General features: G+C 40.2%; 1 long non-coding RNA gene across 1 annotated transcript in view; it reads right to left on the bottom strand.

Annotated features, from left to right (window-relative positions):
- The window catches only part of LOC148223519 (uncharacterized), a 107,753-nt gene that overhangs the window by 12,237 nt on the left and 77,697 nt on the right, over positions 1-17,819 (bottom strand). The window contains exons 5-10 of the long non-coding RNA XR_015803642.1: positions 15,859-16,053; positions 13,100-13,193; positions 8,019-8,151; positions 5,458-5,566; positions 3,208-3,359; positions 1,638-1,912 (exon numbers count right to left, since the gene is read on the bottom strand). This is a non-coding gene — a long non-coding RNA (uncharacterized LOC148223519). The remainder of the gene's footprint in view (positions 1-1,637; positions 1,913-3,207; positions 3,360-5,457; positions 5,567-8,018; positions 8,152-13,099; positions 13,194-15,858; positions 16,054-17,819) is intronic.

The raw sequence follows: 17,819 nt of genomic DNA, 5'->3' as shown, positions 1-17,819 counted from the left end.
CAATTTTGCCGCAGTGATGGTGACAAAAAATAGTCGGGTCTTGGAATGTCCTCCACACACCAACCCCCTCTCCATGCAGTCCTTGAATATGATCTGTCCTAAGATAAGAACACCAGGTGGGAATTGCAGGAGGAAGTGTCTGGATGCTTGCATAATTAATGTATTCCAGAGGTGAGGGAGTGGTGATGGTTGTGATTGCTCTTGGTAGCCACGGGCCTGCAGAAGGGTACAAAATCTCCTGGAGACTGGGCCAGCTGGGCAAACTGACCTCCTGAGGCTGCAGGGCAGCTTCCAGGTGGATCCCACCCCAGCAGGATACAACCAGCACGAGGATGGGAACACTCAGCTTTGGACAGGTGAGTAACAGGTGGAGATAAAATCCTAAAGTAGCTCTGTGGGTGATTTGCTGCTTTGCAATTGTGCTTTCTGCAAACCTGCAATTTCCAGCTGAACCTGTCCATGTTCTAGCCCTTCAGACCTGCTTATATGATACACTGCATTGGCGTTATTTACATAGTGTGTTAGCAATAAATCTCATCATAATCCCTCACAAAATCATTGTCATACTTCCTGCACCTGATTGAGAGTCTTCTCTCAACCACTCTGCAAGAGTACTACTGAGTCTAGTATCACTTTTTTTTATCTTTACTGGACATGAGTTCAGTGGAGTCCTTGGGGCTTTTCACTGTGTCTTGTTTTCTTGAAGAAGCTGTCATTTTGTGTTTAATTTTCACTGATCTTTGCAAATTGTTTTATGTAACAGTCTGAGCTGCACACTGGTCACCTTGAACTACTTAGAGCATAGGCCTTGGCACAACAGGATCTAATTTTTCTTGTTTGCAAGGACATTCCTTATCTTCTCTGAGGAATAAAAGTCTGTATAATGGTCACTAAAGATATTAGAATGCTTTTTATAAGATTAAATGCATTAATACTGCTGTCCTGTCTAAACGATACGATATTGTATCATTCAGGACTTTTTACTTGACACACATTCTCAAGGGGAGCTAGTGTAAAACAACTCAGACATCTCTGACATGTCTGACAGGCTTTTGGGGAAAATATTCTATGGTTAAAAATTCTGATGTCTTCTGTGACAAAACCTACATCTTGCAAGTTTGGTGTAAGGACTTAAAAGCTGAGAGAAGACATATTTTGTGTCAATGACAGTTATATGAAAAGTCATGGTGCATGTTTAATAAAGATGACTGATTTCAACAGAACACTTTCCTAAAAGGTCCCATTTGCTACAGATAGACATGAGCTGTAAGAGGTCTATCAACAAAAGAAAAGCAGGGGTCTGCCTTCCCCGGGTCCCAGCAACACCTTTGCTCAAATCAAGAGTACAAAGTTATTCAAATGCAATGTGAAGAATTTCTCAGACAGAGATACTGGATACCAAACCTATTCTAGACGAGAATGGGATCATGAGAAGGAACTGGGGAGTTAGGGCAGTCCAGCCAAGTAGATTGGAAGCAAAGAGTGTCATACTGGGGAGTGAGCAGCGCTCATCAGATTGGGAGATCAGGAGCTGGGATCCACTGTGACTTCCTGTAGGAGAAGATGAGGTCTGGAATGAAGTGGGGAAAGAAAAAGGACAAGGATGGTGAGAGGCTGGAGGAGACACAGTGGATTACCTTATATCTGGAATATACATCTATCCAATTACTTGTCATTGCAGCCAACAAGCAAATCCTCAGTTCATGTTTCTCACCAGCACCCATCAGCAATCCTCTTCTGGGAGTGCTTTACTCAGAGGATGACAACCCGTGACTGGTAGTGGCACTCCATTAACTCAAGTAGCAGAAATCTGTGCTGATGCTGCAGTTGTTCATCTGCTGAGGAGAACGAGGAGCCAGGATAAAATTCATCTCTTTCCAGCTTGTTTTCATTTTTCTTTTTTTTTTTTTTTCTGTTTAAGGAAATAAATAAAGAATTTGTTAAAGAACATTACTGAGATTGCTTAGTAAAGCAATTGAAATAGGAAAGAGAAGAATCAAATTATGTTTATTCTGCTTAATTAATTTTTCCTAATATGATATTAAGAGCTTATCTCCCCCGCTTATCCCATTTTGGTCTGATAAGTAATTAGCCCAAACTCATTTAGAGCAGAGAATATGCTAATACAACATAAATATTTCTTCCAGGACGTGTTTTTTCATGTATTTGCTCTACAGGCTTAATTTTCCCTCTCTGTTAGTACAGTGGAAAAACAAGAATGCAACTATGCAGTCACCCTGATTTATCTGTTTTGGACATTGTGCCTGCTGCCCTTGCATTTAATCTCAGTTGTTTCTAGGCTATGCAGTCTGGTCACAGACTCTTTCCACCTCTATCTGAGATCTAGAATATTTTGGAAGTGACTTATGGAACAATAATGCCATGGTAATTTCCTCAAATATCTCCAAAATATAAAGGACCTTTGCTCACTCAGAGGAGTAGCTTATTGCTGCCTAAGAGGAAAATGGAAACCTAATCATATTTTTCAAAGGAAAATAGAAGCCTATATTTCTGTCTTGGCTTGCATTCCCTCTCTCTTTGAAACAAGCCTCAATGTTCCAGCTTATATAAGCTATGGCTGAACCTGCCAGATCAGTCTAGAGAAACAAGGTCTCCTATCAAAACTTATTGTTTTCAGAGATGAAATTAATCCAGAATTAATCCAAGAAAACTACTGAAATTGTTGAAGAGTCTTAGCTGCTCCCACTGCTTGCAGCTGCTCCACCCAACCAATGCCCTACATAAGGGCAGGGCTGCAGCTGGAGCCCAAAGGAGGAATCATTTCTCAGCAGATTACAACAAAAGGTGGACACTGCCCATTGTTCTCTGTGCCAGGGGCTCTCACGGCCATAGGACCAGGGCACAGGAGGAGGTGAAGCAGGGCAGGGCAGGCAAGAATGCCACTTGCTTAATTTTGTCCCCAGTTAGTGCTGGGAGCTTATCTCCACTTCTTGTCACTGCCCAGCCTGTAAGGGAATTAACCCAACCTCATTTACATCAGAGAATATTCTAATACAGTCTAAGTATGTCTTTCAGTCTATAATTGAATGCTCTAATTATATAACAAATTTGAATGTCACAATGTAGATTTGCTTCATCACAGCTGTGTTCTGGGACCCATGACCTTCATCTTGATGCTCCCACTGCATAAAGCTGGTTTACTAAAGCACATGGTCTCACCTGAGAAACAACACATTGTATGATTACCTGCAATGTGTCCTTATATTACTGGGGAGGCCAGTGTGAACTATGGTTTTTATCCTTGATGCTGTCAGCCATGCAAGCAGCAGGTGATCCAGGCAGTGATATTTCAGTCAAGGTTTTGATTCCAGAAAATAAGCCTGTTCTTTGATGCACCCCTATTCAGAAAAGTGTGTAAACACACATGAGACATCTCATCAGTAGTTGCTAAAAGGATGGCACATGTTTAGGAGTCCCTCCTGGTTGAAGCTCTTTACTTCAACTACTATATACATATAAATACATATGGATCTTGATGGACAGACTCTCAATATTTTATACACACACTCAGACACACATCTGTATTTAGTTATTTAACTTAGAGAACAAGAACAACCTCATTTTGGAAACGAGGTTAAGCCTCTGTGAAAGTAATGAAAAAATTCTCATTATGAAGACATGTAAGAAACAGTGATGCTCCTTTATGGAGGCAGGTATCTAAAATAACAGCAGTCTGTGCTCAAAACACAGACACAGGCTGCTGCTCAGGACATAGGAATATATTTAGCGCTAGAAGGTGGAAAAATTTCACCAGCTACCATTGAGGAATCTGGGCTGTGTGTGGGCTTGATATTATGAGAAATGTAGAAGAAAGCTGTGAACAGACTGTAGAGATTGACTTTTCTAAAGAAGCATAGATTTAGTGCTTTTTTTGTTAAAACTTGGTTAAGAAAATGACTGGGAATTGTAGCAGAAACAATATATCCTGAATGTATCCAATCCTTATTTCAACAAGGAATCACTTCAAAAAGCACACTCAGATCTAAGTTCAAGCTTAATAAGCAAAAACAACTTGGTAGATCATGCAAATAGAAAGAGGACTACTTATTTTATAGATATTACTTACCTTGCAGATCAATACCAGATTGCACACCAAATATTTATGGTTAAACAGCAGAACTCTCTCTAACACAGCACAGTTTGATTAAAAATCTTTCATTCAGTCTAGGTAATGAAAATAAGCCATCATTGCTAATGGTACCATTAGCTCTAGATACCTTTGAAGATTCATGAAAGGCAAACCCCCTTTAAAAAGGGATCAAGTAATTTCCACTGGCATGACTTCCTGAGTCTCACACCTGCCAACTCTTCTTGACGTGGACTTTCTCCCCAGTCTGCCATGGCTGCAGCAATTACAAAGTGATGCCTCAGCAAGAGGTTTTCCCTGGCTCCTTGAAGTACGTGGTACAGTCCTTTCACCTGCACAGCAGCTACTCTGCATCTCTGGAGCAAGAGCCTTATTTTCCTCTCCTTTGGTAAGGTCCACAACTATTACCTCCAGTGGCAAGCTAGCTAAGGCAAGTTTTGCTCTGTAGAGCAAACAAAGCACTTATGGAGAATATAGTGGATTCTCTTTGTAGCCTTTATGTTATTCTTGCTGTGGAAGGTAGCATCTTCCATTTCTTCCCATCATTCTTTGTTGTTTCTGGCACACACAGTTGGGATTGATCACCTTCACTCCTGTCAGGTGGATCTTCTTCACACACCCTGGATCATGTCTGGGGGAATTCTTGGGGGTTGCCATTCAGAAAGTGCACAGTTATATCCCATGCTCCCTGCTGACTGTGGTGGAAGGAGAGGTGGTGGTGGGCAGTTCAGCTCTATGCTGAGACAGGGACCAACATTCAGACTTTTTCACAGGCAGTTTCTTTTTCTCAAGGCATCTAGTTTTCCTAGCATCTTTGATGTCTCTGTTTTCCAGGATCTATTTTAGCATTGCAATTACATGTAAATAATAATTCTAAAAAATCTTTTTTTTTTCATCTGGAATGGAATATCTTGAATTTCCATATGCTGAAATGAGTATGAGTGGTGGAAGACTCTCCTATTTTTACTGTCAGTTCTTTCCTAATTAGTCAGAAGTGGGATATGGGCAGGACTGGCAAGCTCTGCTTTCCCAGAATTTGTGTTTTCTAGAGTGACTTTGATGCATGCTATTAAGCTTTCAGGGATGTTTGCTTTGATAACTGATTTTGAATCCTGTCTGAGTTACTTCTTTTGCTAGGTTATGTATCTTCACAGGTTTTTTCAGGTCTATGGCTCAGTAAAGCAGTGCTACTAGCACAATTTATGCTTCCAAGATATGTGCAACCCACCCCACGGAATGCTGCTGCTCGTGCTGCCTACACAGCAGCTACATATGATAATGTTCAACAGCCCCAGAAAGAAAGTGTAGCCTTGTTTCACACCAGTGTTCAAAGTGAACCAGCCTCTTACCTACTTACTGGACTCCCAGATGCAGCCACCCACCCCTCTCTGCAAGGCTGTGATGATGGAGTGAGAGCTGAAGTTCCACAAAGTATTTCTGAGGCCCATGTCAAGCAATCTGAAAAAATAATGAATGAGGATGGTGATGAGCAAAGCATGTCATGGCATATGTTCTTCAGGATGCTCTTTTGCATGAATATCTGGTTTTCTGGGCCTGAGTCCAGAGGCTGCTCTGCTCCAATGCTGTGTCATCTTGCATGGCATTCCACTGCATATGACCTTGCCTATAGCATAGGGCAGAGAGACACTTTCCCAGTCTCACATTTTAATATTTTAACAACTCCACGTTTCCTCTTGTAAAAACTTGGCAATTTTTTCCCAAGGTTTTTTCAACAACTTTTTAAATTTTACTTCTGTAGTGATATCACGGTTTCTTAGCATTTCTACTGCAACCAAAATGTCTTTCATTGTGTTTTTGCTGCTACCTACTGGACTACAACTTGGTTTTTTGATGTCATCACCACACCAACGGCAATCTCTTTTTAAAGAGATTCACATCATCTCATGTTACAGAATCTCACGTCAAAGTAGGGCCAACTTTCTGCTGCTGACTTCTTTAAAATGCTTTGCTGATCCATATTATCTCTGTTGTACATACTTCCCTATCTTTGCTTTTGATCAGCCCATTTCCTGTTTAAACTACCCACACAGGATTTTTGTAACTCGGTAAACAAGATCTGTGGTTTCCTACCAGGGCAAGAGTTTCAATTTCAGGTGCTAGGTATTTGATACATCTCTGTTCATCTTTCCTTTGCATCTTTACAAAGGACATTACTTACCACTAATTTGTTTACTCTCACGTTCCCTCCTGTAATTCTACACTTTTCATTCTCTCAGCAATGTGGAAGATCAGACACTACAGAAGCTGGGTACTGCTGCAGACCTGCTGGCCCTGGTACAGTGGAAGCCATGGGAGAGAGAAACTCAAGGCAAGAACAAAAGTGAAGACATCATGTCTGGTCACTCTAACTGATGAGAGAAGATGTAACAAGGACAGTGCTGGTGCAAGAGAATGCAACAGGGACTTGATAACCAAAAGGATTGTGTTGCGAAGGGAGCAGAGGCAAAGGGGTCCAAGTGGAAAATTTTGTATGGACTTTAGAGAAGTAAAAATATTGGTGATTAGTGCAATAAACTGGCTTTGCTTGCCTAGCATGGTCCATGTCTTTCCATCACCACACAGCACTATAGAATTATTATTTCTGAGTTTTAATTTTCTTGTTGATGCACCCTTTTTGGGCTTACCCGGTTTGTTCTGCCCTTCCTTCCCAGACTTTTCAGCTTGGTATTACAAAGACCATCACTGATACCACCAGTTATATAGAACATCTGACCCTGCAGGGTGTTTGTGTCAGTATCTATTTCTGAGTCTTTTTGCCATCTGCCAAGACCCATGTGTTTAAGCCAGCAAGGTGATTAAAAATACATCAAACAACAAGTACAGATCAGTCTGTCTCCCACCATATTGGTAGATCTTTCACACTCATACTATTTTAACATAAGACCTAGGTAGGCCATGTGACCCCAAGTCTGCTTGTCTAAAAAAAGGTTGCTAACCTGTAAGTGACAATACAAGCACTTAAGCCAAGCAAGATATATAAGAAAAAGCTGAAACAAAAACAGAAGTGAAATTGTTGAGTTGGCAGCAGTCACTTGGACTCATGGAAAAATTAACAACTGAAATAACTCTAAAACACTGAGAAAAAAAATCAAAATAGAGTATAGCAACTCAGCAAAACTGAGGACCATCTTATTGTAAGGAGCAGTGGAGTCTGGCACTTCCCCATGTGATTACCATCTGCCTGACCAGCAGAAATCTAGTGGTTACCTGCATCAGAGGTGGTGAGGGTATTAGTGCTTAAGCTAAAAGCACATTACTCACACCCATTTATTGTGTGTACAATCCAACAAATAGCATAATTGCTCCATACTCATAAATTGTGTTTGTGATCCTGCTTTTGACCCCCCCATGCAGAGGAAAAGACACCCATATAAAAGTGAACAAAAATGCTGAGAGGGTTATACTACCCCATTGCTCTATTTCTTGATTGCTATATTCATCTTTGTTATTAAAGTGGTCCATGAAAAGAAATAGGCTGAGTTTTGGTATTTCTTAATTCCTACTATGAAGGCCATTTTGGAAATGCATTCTTGTATTCTTCTCCACATTTCTCTGTCATAACCAACATTGTGCAACCTCTGTTTTGGCATGTGGGGTGCCATGCATTGCTCAGATCACCTGTTTGGTTGGCACATTTCCTTCTGCCAGATGACTTGTCTGCCTTCCTGGGTGACTCAGCCTGCAGGCTGGCTGGCTTACCTGTCACTGCCCCTGTCCTCCACACGTGGATGTGAGTCAAGGCAGGATGTGGGTGGAGATGGGAGTACAGCCCAATTATAGAATGAAGAATGCAGGTGGGAATGCATGAAATAAATATTGGTAGAATATTTACTTTTCTACCAATAATAGAAACTCTGGCTTTCTTCCTAAGATCTTGAACTCTGTCTACCTCTTAAGATGACTTCCAGCAGAGCAAAGAATTGGGGTAGTCTTGCAATCTAGGAAATTTGTGTTCACAGACACAAAATAGATTCAGGCAATTCTTCATGTCACCCATTAGCTGAAGAAGCTAGCCATCAAAGCTGGAAAAAAGAAAAAAATTAGCTAGGAACAATGTAAATAAAAGTTATGTTTTGAAGTTGAAGTAAGTTTTTCTTCAGCTCAACAAGATTTAAAAAATATATATTAAACAGTGGTGGGAGTGTCAAAGTTTGGGAGAAAATGCTGAAGAAGATGGAGGGGTTAGAAAAAGTGACAATTTGGCTTATAGAAGCCCCATGTAGCATGGTCAGCTGTAATCCTACAGACTCATCAAGGAGACACTCGTCCTGACTTTGGGGAAGGAAGGAAGGAAGGAAGGAAGGCAGGAAGGAAGGAAGGAAGGAAGGAAGGAAGGAAGGAAGGAAGGAAGGAAGGAAGGAAGGAAGGAAGGAAGGCAGGAAGGAAGGAAGGGTGAATCTGCTGTCCTGCACATTTTTGCTGTGTGAGCAGCCCTCAGTGACTGGCCAACACCTGATGATCTGCCCAGCAACACGACCCTGGCAGCCTGCCAGCACACGGTGGGTTAGTCCAGCAGCAGCACTGAAAACTTTCTGTCTCCATTGGTGAATGGATCAGCACAGATATGTGACCTCACCAGGCTTAACACAGTCAACAAAATACTTCTGGTGCACATGCAGTTGTTTGTCAAGCCGTGCAGGCATGCAGTGCTGCTGTCACCTCAGACCAGCAGAGTTAATTTTAACACACCCTGATGTTTCCTGGAAGTCAAGGGAAATCAAGTCCCAGTTGAAATTTGGGCATAAGTGTAAATGTCTGCCAAACCATGGCCTGTATACGTGACCTGATGCCTCGTTTCTATTTTCTGGTTTACAAATGTTTCAAAAATCCTTCAGTTGTGAAACTACCCAAACTCTCTTACTATATGAATAAGACTTTGTTTCTTCAGATTAATAGAATATAAGGCAAAGAAAACACATGAGTTGTGAACAGATGACTACATATAGCTTTCAGGGTTAAAAAGATGACTTTTCCATGCTCACAATTAACCTTACCATCCTCAATTCCCATCATTAATTGTTGCTGTAAATGAGCAGCTTCCTAGAGAACCAAGACCCAAATTACTGTTGGAGCTGAAGGCAGCTCACCTTCTCCAGCCTGAGAGCTGTATGGACACCAAGCAGCTAACACTGACCCACTGATCACAAAGCCCACAGCTACTCCAGACAACCTGCCCTTTGTCCTACAAAATTGGCTGGAGCTGGAGAAGGAGCTGGGACAACTAGGAGGATGATGTAGACACAAATCACGAACCCAAGGAAACCACGTTCCCATGGTTCCAGTTCTCCACTCCAAATGTATTTGTTAACAACCAGTGGTGTCACCTGATGGGAGCATATCAAACCAATATTTAAGAAAAATATAATTAAATCACTCATCAAGCTAGTGAATCCTATTGACACCATATGTAGAGGTTTCAAATATATTTTGAAGGAAGCAATTATTGATAGGTGGATAAATGGGAGAAGAGATTAAAATGCATTGATGACTTGAAAAGGATAGATCATGCTACAAATCATTTTCTTCAATGAAAATGGAGACAAACATGCTTTCAGGATATTGGAAAAAAATAACATTTGGTATAAATCAAGTCCTAATGAAAGTGTTAAATGATGCTTGTATAATTATGTCACGTTCAACATGGTGTGCATTCAATGCACACTATGGTGATAGGTAACATCATTAAGGAATTCATAACATAGATAATCAGCAAAAAAAAAAATCAGTAAGTAGGGCTGACCATTATCCTTCTTCCTGCTAATACTCTCAAGTCTTTAAAACACATTGTTTGAGTGTGATAAGCTTTATAGTTACATTTCTTGGCTAAATTGTGATTGAAGTGTGTGATACATGCAAAGGCACATGTGATGGGACTCCATAAGCCTGTGAAAAACATGGGCCCAGTTAAGTTGAGGACTATGGAGGGAGAACACCTGAGAAGTTAGGATGCTGCCCCAGGAAGCAGGTGAAGGATATGAAAAAGAGGAGAATGTTCGTTGTAAAGGAACTGGAAAGGGAATTGAAACACAAGAAAAATGGGGTGATGCAGGCCTGAGAGGATCCTGTGCAGCAGGGATATCACATCCAACTCAAGTGTTCCAGTACATTACCACCACTGCCCTAGCTATTAGCATGGGATCTCAAAGTGAATTGTCACTAAACCAAACCAAACCTACACTCAGCTGCTGTCTTCTGTGTAAGGGGGAGGGGGTGTTACATCCTTTGGTGAGAACAACATGACTTGTGGTTTGCACAGCATACCCCAAATTCAGACAGATGGAGTAAAAACTGAAAACCAAGCCCTTTCAGCCCTGAGAGATTCAGTGTAGGAACATAAATGTACCCATTTTACTGGACAGCTGTCCCCAGACTTCCTCCTGCTACATCCTTTATGAAACCTCCAAAATGCCAGAAACTGCAACACAGATTCAGTGCAATTTATTCCTTCTTCTGAACAATGCTCTCCCATCTGGCTTCTTGATTTTGTGGGTGATAACTTAATGACTGCCACTGGTACTTCCTGGGATTACATGGTTTGGTTTTTCCATAATGCTTCTATCAACTCATGCCCTTCTTCTGAGAAAAAAATTCTAGATTTAGGTTAAGCCATTGTGATACAAATGAACAGTTACCCCCAGCATGGCTCTGTGGATTGAATAGGCTGAATTGAGACCTGTTTCCTTCATGAAAGTGTATCACTGCAGTAAGAGAAGCCCACTGATTTCTTTAGGAAGAATTAATTAGACAGAAAAGAGATACTGAAAGAGCCTGAGCTAAATGGGCGAAAATAGAAAAAAAAAAGACACAGCGGTGGCTGGGGACATGAGGCAGCTAAAAGAAAAGAAAGTAACAATGAGTTAACCAAGGGGAGGACGTATATGCTGCATTATTTCATCCAACATCACTGACAAAGTATGTCAATATCAGCAGATTCCTCGCTGGGTCTGTGGCTGCCCTGCAGCTCCATCCTTCGAGCCCATGGTGAGGCAGCTCAGCCAGCTTTGTTTCACTCGCCAGGCGAGGAGCAGCATCCTGGGGCCCTTGGTGAAGTCCTAGAGTGGTTTAAGCAGCTTAAACTGCTTTATAAGCTTACAGTATTTAAGTCTTCAAAGCTGCTTAAAGCTATTTAAGCCGCTTAAGACACTTTAGTCTGTTGGCGTGTGCAGTGGGGCTGTACCAACACCCTGGCCTGCAAAGCTGAGCCCACCTTCACATTTACAGGTGCCAGCAATGAAATCACCTCGCTGGGGCTGCCCTGAGCAAGCTCAGCTCAGCTGAGCTCTCCTCTCTTGGGTCACAGAATCACAGAAGAGCTCGGGTTTGGGATCCCTTTAAAGGTCATCCACCCCAACCCCCATTGTCTAATTGTCCCTCCCTGTGCTTTGGGATTAAGGCTGCCCTTGACACCTGACGTGTTTGTCCCGGGGTCTTTGAAATTCTGCAAGTTTTTCACAGCTGTTGATCCAAGGGTGGGGTGTCTAATAACATACCTGATGCAAGCCAGATGTATTATGTCAGTATTTATCCATTTGCACAGCAAAATTCACACACTCCAGTGGTTTTCCTATGAAAGTTCTCGTGCAGTATGAAATCCTTATTTTGGTGTCTAAATGTCATGTATAGTTTTGAAAGAACAAAAGAGCCAGTGGATATTCACTGAACTATGTCCTATAAACACCAAAACTAAATATTTATAAATTTCTGGAAAGTCATAGCCTTGATCCTATCTTTGAGGATCATCTTTTACTTGATTAAAATAACAATGGTGACTGAAAACATTTCCAGTGTACAGTCATATTTTGGTCCACATTGATGAGCACAGATTTCTTTAGAAAACTGTTTTGAGCCAGTTATTTTCATATTAAGTAGTGACTAGAATTTGTCAGAAGTTTTATATGGGTTTGAATTTCTAACAAAGAGCATATTTTCTGAAAAAACTTAGTTTTAAATAGCAAAATAATGAAATAGAAAAGTAAACGGGTTTGCTCAGTTTTCTTTTGTGAGTATGATTTTAAAGAGATTTATTTTGAGCTAACACAAAAAATATCACATTGCAGAATGCTATTTTATTTGCACAGTAATTCTGGCTGGCATTTTCTTGTGTATATGAGGGCTCTGTGCTCCCCTAGCTTATATATATATATCTATCTAGATATATATATATGGATATATATAGATATATATATATATGTGTGTGTGTGTGGTACAACTGCAACATTTTGGGTTTTGAGTGTTGAAATACTCAGTTGTAATTCATGCTCTCAAAACTTTCCAACCTTTTCAAAACACTTTTTTTTCCTCATTCCCACTCTTCTAATTTTCCAAAATAGAAAAAATCCTAAATAATTTGAATGAAAAGAATTGCTAAAACAGAATTTCTCACAGGTTGAGAAGTCTGCACTTGTTAGTTTTACTGATGTCTATATCTGTGCTGTTGTTTTGCAGACCCACTGGCATGAAAACAAGATTTTGTCCTTTTCCATTGGCAAAGATTATTTGATCTGTGTTTATTCTGGATGTGTTTGTTTAATTCTCATTTGAGCACTATCATAAATGATTAGGTCATTACTGCCCTGGGAAAAGAACTAGTTTAATTATTAAACTTGTACTTGGAAAGCTCTTCAACAGCTCAGAAAAATACAGTAGCTTGCACATGAATCATGGAAGTATAGATTTGGATGGAATCTCAAGGGTTATGTAGTTTGTTATTCCTCAATATTTTTAATCAAAGCTGCACCAGGCCTTCCTGAGGTAAAATAAAAACAAACCAAAAATCCCACAACACAAAATCAAAGGAAAGATGTTGGAAAAAGAAATAGCAAAGAACAACCTGTGCAATATTCCATAACAGCAATTGAATATGCTCAGAACCACACATGGAATTTTCAAATGCTTTCTTGGTGAAAATACGTTATGGATTACCTTGTAATAATTTGTATGCTCTGTCACAGTTCCAGTGATCTCACCCACCTGCTACAAAACATGCACCTGGGCCATCTCCCAGCTTCAAAGAAAGTCCACAACTGTCTTGATAAGTGCAGATGGCAGTCCCTCTGATTTGTATCTAAAATCAATAATGGCAAGTATTATACAACCTTCTTGTGTAATATATTCCAGCAGTAATCTTTTCTTCTAGTTAGAATGTGTTACTGTCATACTTATTGTAGTGTAGATGGAAAAGGTTTCTTTGACTTTCTCTGTGTCATTAGTGGGCATGAAAAAACATAAAACTACCTTCTTTGTAATAGCCTTTTATGTACTTAAAGGCTGTTGAACGCCATATAACTTTTTTTTAAAGATTAAAACAAAACTAGAACTCGCAACCTTGCTTTATGGATCCAATTTTCCAATCTTCATTCTTGTTGATCTTTGGATTGCATCCAGCTGATCTACACCTTTCTGAAATTATGGTGCCTCAGTAAAATAGTATTTTAGCTGAGGTCTCACCAGTGCCAAGAAGAGCATGCTAATTATCTCATCTTACATACACTGTCTTGAGCAGACAATTCAAGAAAATCTAGAATTACATTTATCTCTTTTCCTCAACAGCATCACACTGGTGGCTCATTCATGGCCCTCATTAATCACTACATCTTTATCTGCAGTGGCATTTTGTGGTTATGCTTTTGATTTCATCCTCCCAAATGTAGCCCTCTGTAACTGCCTTTGTTCAAATTTTTCATGTTGGATTTCACAAGCTCTCAGGATATTTTTGAATTCTAATTCTGTCCTTGAGCACATTCTGCAAATCTTTACATATTGTCACCTCACAAGCTTATAGATATATAATTATTTCTGTCATCTAAATCTTTATTGAAACGTTAACAGAGGAGTTAATGTTTCAATAAAGGAGTTATGCATTAGCAGTTGTGCAAGACATCTCCATGTGCAGCTACCAACCACCATGTATTAGGTGTACTTTTGACAGTGGATTGAATTAGGAGCAGCTTTCCCCAGTACATTTATGAGCATGCAGGATGATGTCAAAAGCCTTACTCAGGTCAAGATACATCTTGGGTCTTACATACAGTGGTTTGAACTGCTTTTCCTTTCTTTTGGATCAGTTACCTTACTCAAGAAGGAAATCAGATTAGTTTGACAAATTCATGTTGGATGCTTCTTATCACCTTCTTCTTATGGTGTGTGTGAATTTGCTTCTCAATAATTTGTCTCATTATCTTTCTCAGTATTGACGTTAGGCAGAGTACTCTGTAATTCCCAAGGTTCTTCCTTTCTTATTTTTTAAAGCAGGAATGATTACAACCCTGCAAACAGCCAACAACTTCTTAATAGTGTCGAAATCTAAGCCTGCTGCTAATGCCAAATTTAAGAAACAAAAACCTGACTAAATTTTTCTTTTACTTTTTTAAAACCCAGGTGCCATGATGGGAAGAATTAAGGAAGAGCAAGACTTTAAAAACGAGTGCATGTTTGGTTTAAAATAATTTGCAAAATGTATGTATTGTAACGACAGATTTCTGCTAATTACCAAAAATTGTAAGTATAATGCTGACTGTATTTCCTTCTTAGGCCACATAGTTGCTGTAGGCCCTGGTGACTAATTCACTCCTCCAGGAACTTTCAGAGATAAGTCAAAAGCCCAGTAGGTATTAAGTGAATTTCAGCAAGCACTAGAGAGCTTGCATACATCTGACTTATTCAAACATTCCTTTAGTTGTTTTTTTCCCTACTCTGGCATATGTCATTCTGTTAAAAAAAATAGCATTGTTAAGTACCTATCATTAATGTGCATGTGAAGGAAGAAGCAAAATTAATAAAACATTTCCCTCGACTCTGGGTATCTCTTATTTGTGCCTCTGCCCTTCTCTCCCTCTAACTTCTTAGTATTTATAGAATCTCTCTTTCTTCCATTTTATGCTCCAGGAAAGTTGTAACTCATTTTGTGCCTGATTCTTTCTAGTTTTATCTCTAGATGTTTATGCCAGTGCTTTATTACCCATCTCACTTATATGCTTTGAGATTGAGAATAAGGGACCACCACTTTGTCATCAAGCAGGATCATCTTTATAAAACACACTTGAGTATTTACATATTTCCTCTGTGTACAAATCTTTGCAGGATTTCCTTTTGGATATTCAAGTCACTGGAGAATTCCTGATGCAGGTATACTGACCTCTTACTACTTATCCATCTTCCATGTCAGGATGGTTTGATGGTGCACTTACAGCAAGGTTTCACTTACTCACAGGTTTATTTCCCTTATAATTTCTTCACATGGGACAGTTCCTAGCACCACCTTGAATTGCTGTGATGAACAGTGGTCAGGTTTTTTATTAGCTACATTTAAAACCAAAACCAAACCAGTGTGTTTCACCTGACAGTTTTCACATGAGAAAAATAATAGGTTTAAAATAGATAATATGTGGCTCTAAGCAACTTAATTATATCCCATTTAAAAAAATTACTTTGCCAATGAAAAAAGGCATGTCAGGGTTTCAGCATGATGATTTATGATTCTGTCATAATGACAGATGTTCTTCATACCTCTCTAACACTGTAATCTGGAATCGATGTGCTTTTTTTCATGTTTGCTAGTAAAAAGAAATGCACTATATAAATACATCATTTTTTGTCTTCAAGGCCTTGTACTGCATTAGCTTGGGAAATTGGTTTGGTTTTGAGAAGAGTTCCATAGTAAAGCCACTGTAATAGTGCTAGTGTACCACGAAAGCAGCACTGCAGGTTGGGCCCCCTCACTGGACACTTACCAGGTTTGATGTGCTCAAATGCAGGGAGGATGTGGCATGCTGCTGTGCTCCTCTGAGCCTTGCCACACCTCAGCCAGGGTATCCAGCTTCTCAGTTCATCCTGCAGACTGAGATTTCCTCATCTTCAGCATCCCTTGGCTGCATTCAGGATTTATTCCCCACACCTCTTGGCTGCTTGAGAGGCAGAATTTGAGTCTAGTGGGAGAGAGAATCAGCGAAGCATGAACAGAGAAAGGCATTAACTCACAGAGGAAGAGAAGTGACAAACTGTACCAAAAAGGAGCTTCTTTCTGCCACTCCCCATCTCACACACTGCAGTTCAATAATTCTCCATCTCTAGCCCTTTCTTAGGCAGAATTGTTCTTGGGTCCCATGTTTCTGCTTAGAGGACTGCTGAGAGAAGCTGAACTTATTTCAGAACTTTAGCTCAATAAAGTAGTGGAGTGACAGAGACACAGGAATATCTGTCCACGTATTTTTTGAAGTTTTGATGTAGCAGTGAAATTACAGTAAAGTTCTCTACCAGCCCATCTTAGGGTTTGTGCTTCTTCATAGCATGGGGTGACAGCATGTGGGACAAACATAACTGAGGCTCAGAGCCTCTGGAGACCACACCTCACCTTGCTGCAACAGCTCCTATGGGTTTCTTACTGTGAGGATGTTTCTCTGCAGTCCAGATCTCTGCTATAGTTGTGTTTATTGGTTAGTCTTGCTCAGCTCTGGGTTCTCAGAAAAAGGTGCAGAGAACCTTCTTCCACAAAATGGAGAAGTTACAGGGAAACCCCTTTTGCCAGATATGACTTTATAGCCTATCTTCACTAGGAAAAAATGTGTGATCAGCTATAGATTCACCCTTAAAAACACAACAAAATACTGCATCAAAGAATATTCGTTAACAGTGATCTCTCTTGGCAGGTGCCATTTTTATGAGCTTTTTGATAAGATAGGCTAGGGGAAGAATCAAATACAGACAATGGCTCTGCACTGAAGAGAAAAAGGTGTTAATTCATCTTTCAGATCTCTATTTTTCCCAAATGAGGTAATGAAGAGGTGCAATCATCAACAGGCAAGCCTAACCCTGAATTTAAGACAGCCTTCATGATTATTACCAGCAGAGGATAACATTGCTACATTCTGAGGTTTCCTGAAAGCTGCATCATGTATTAAACTAACCCAAGTCTGCCCTGCTAGCTTTGCTACATGAGCAGTAGTAGGATGCATGGTAGGTAAAGGAGAGCTACTCTAGAAGATGTCTGAAGCCTTCATGAAGACGAAAATTCATTAACAAAGGGCTTAGTTTGAACAGGGTCCCAACAGAAACAAAATGAACTGTGTGTGCTAAGGGATGCTGAGATTCAGGCCAGTCTGGGAGCTAGAGAGGCACAAGAGTGGATCTCCACTGCTGCTGAAAACCCCTGACCCTCATCTCAGCCATCTCCCCAGCTTCCAGGTGACAGCTGGTGCACAAGACACAGGTACAGAGCAAGGGCAGGAAATCTGTTTCCAGCCATAACTGCTCATCTGGCCACGGCTTGAGATACCCAGCCACAAGCTAAACTTAGCAATACTAATACATGAAAGAAAATTACTCACATGAAAGCTAAAAAAGAGCTTCTTTCCAAGATGGTATGGCCTGTCAAGGTCAGTTCTGCAGAGCTTCAGACACTGCAAAGTTGAAGGCTCAGACTATTCTTTAGGGTTTAGGAAATCAACAAAATTAACCTTTAGACAAAGGACATGCAAATAATTCACCATTATGGTGCAAATACAGAAATCAAGTTTCACAGATGGTTACTATTTCCTTCCTTCCTCAGGGCTGCAGATCTTTCAATTCATTTTCTCTTGAAAAAAAAGAACCATCTGACATTGCTCAAAGATTTATATTTACAAAGTCAATACATTTGTCATCTACTACACAAACTTATTTGTGGTTGAAATACTTACAACATGGCAGAAAAGGG

The sequence above is a fragment of the Sturnus vulgaris genome, chromosome 5 (genome assembly GCF_052056855.1).
Source record: "Sturnus vulgaris isolate bStuVul1 chromosome 5, bStuVul1.hap1, whole genome shotgun sequence".
In the NCBI taxonomy this organism is placed as follows: Eukaryota; Metazoa; Chordata; class Aves; order Passeriformes; family Sturnidae; genus Sturnus; species Sturnus vulgaris.
Note: the sequence above shows the minus strand (reverse complement) of the source record. Positions and strands in the feature narration are given on the sequence as shown.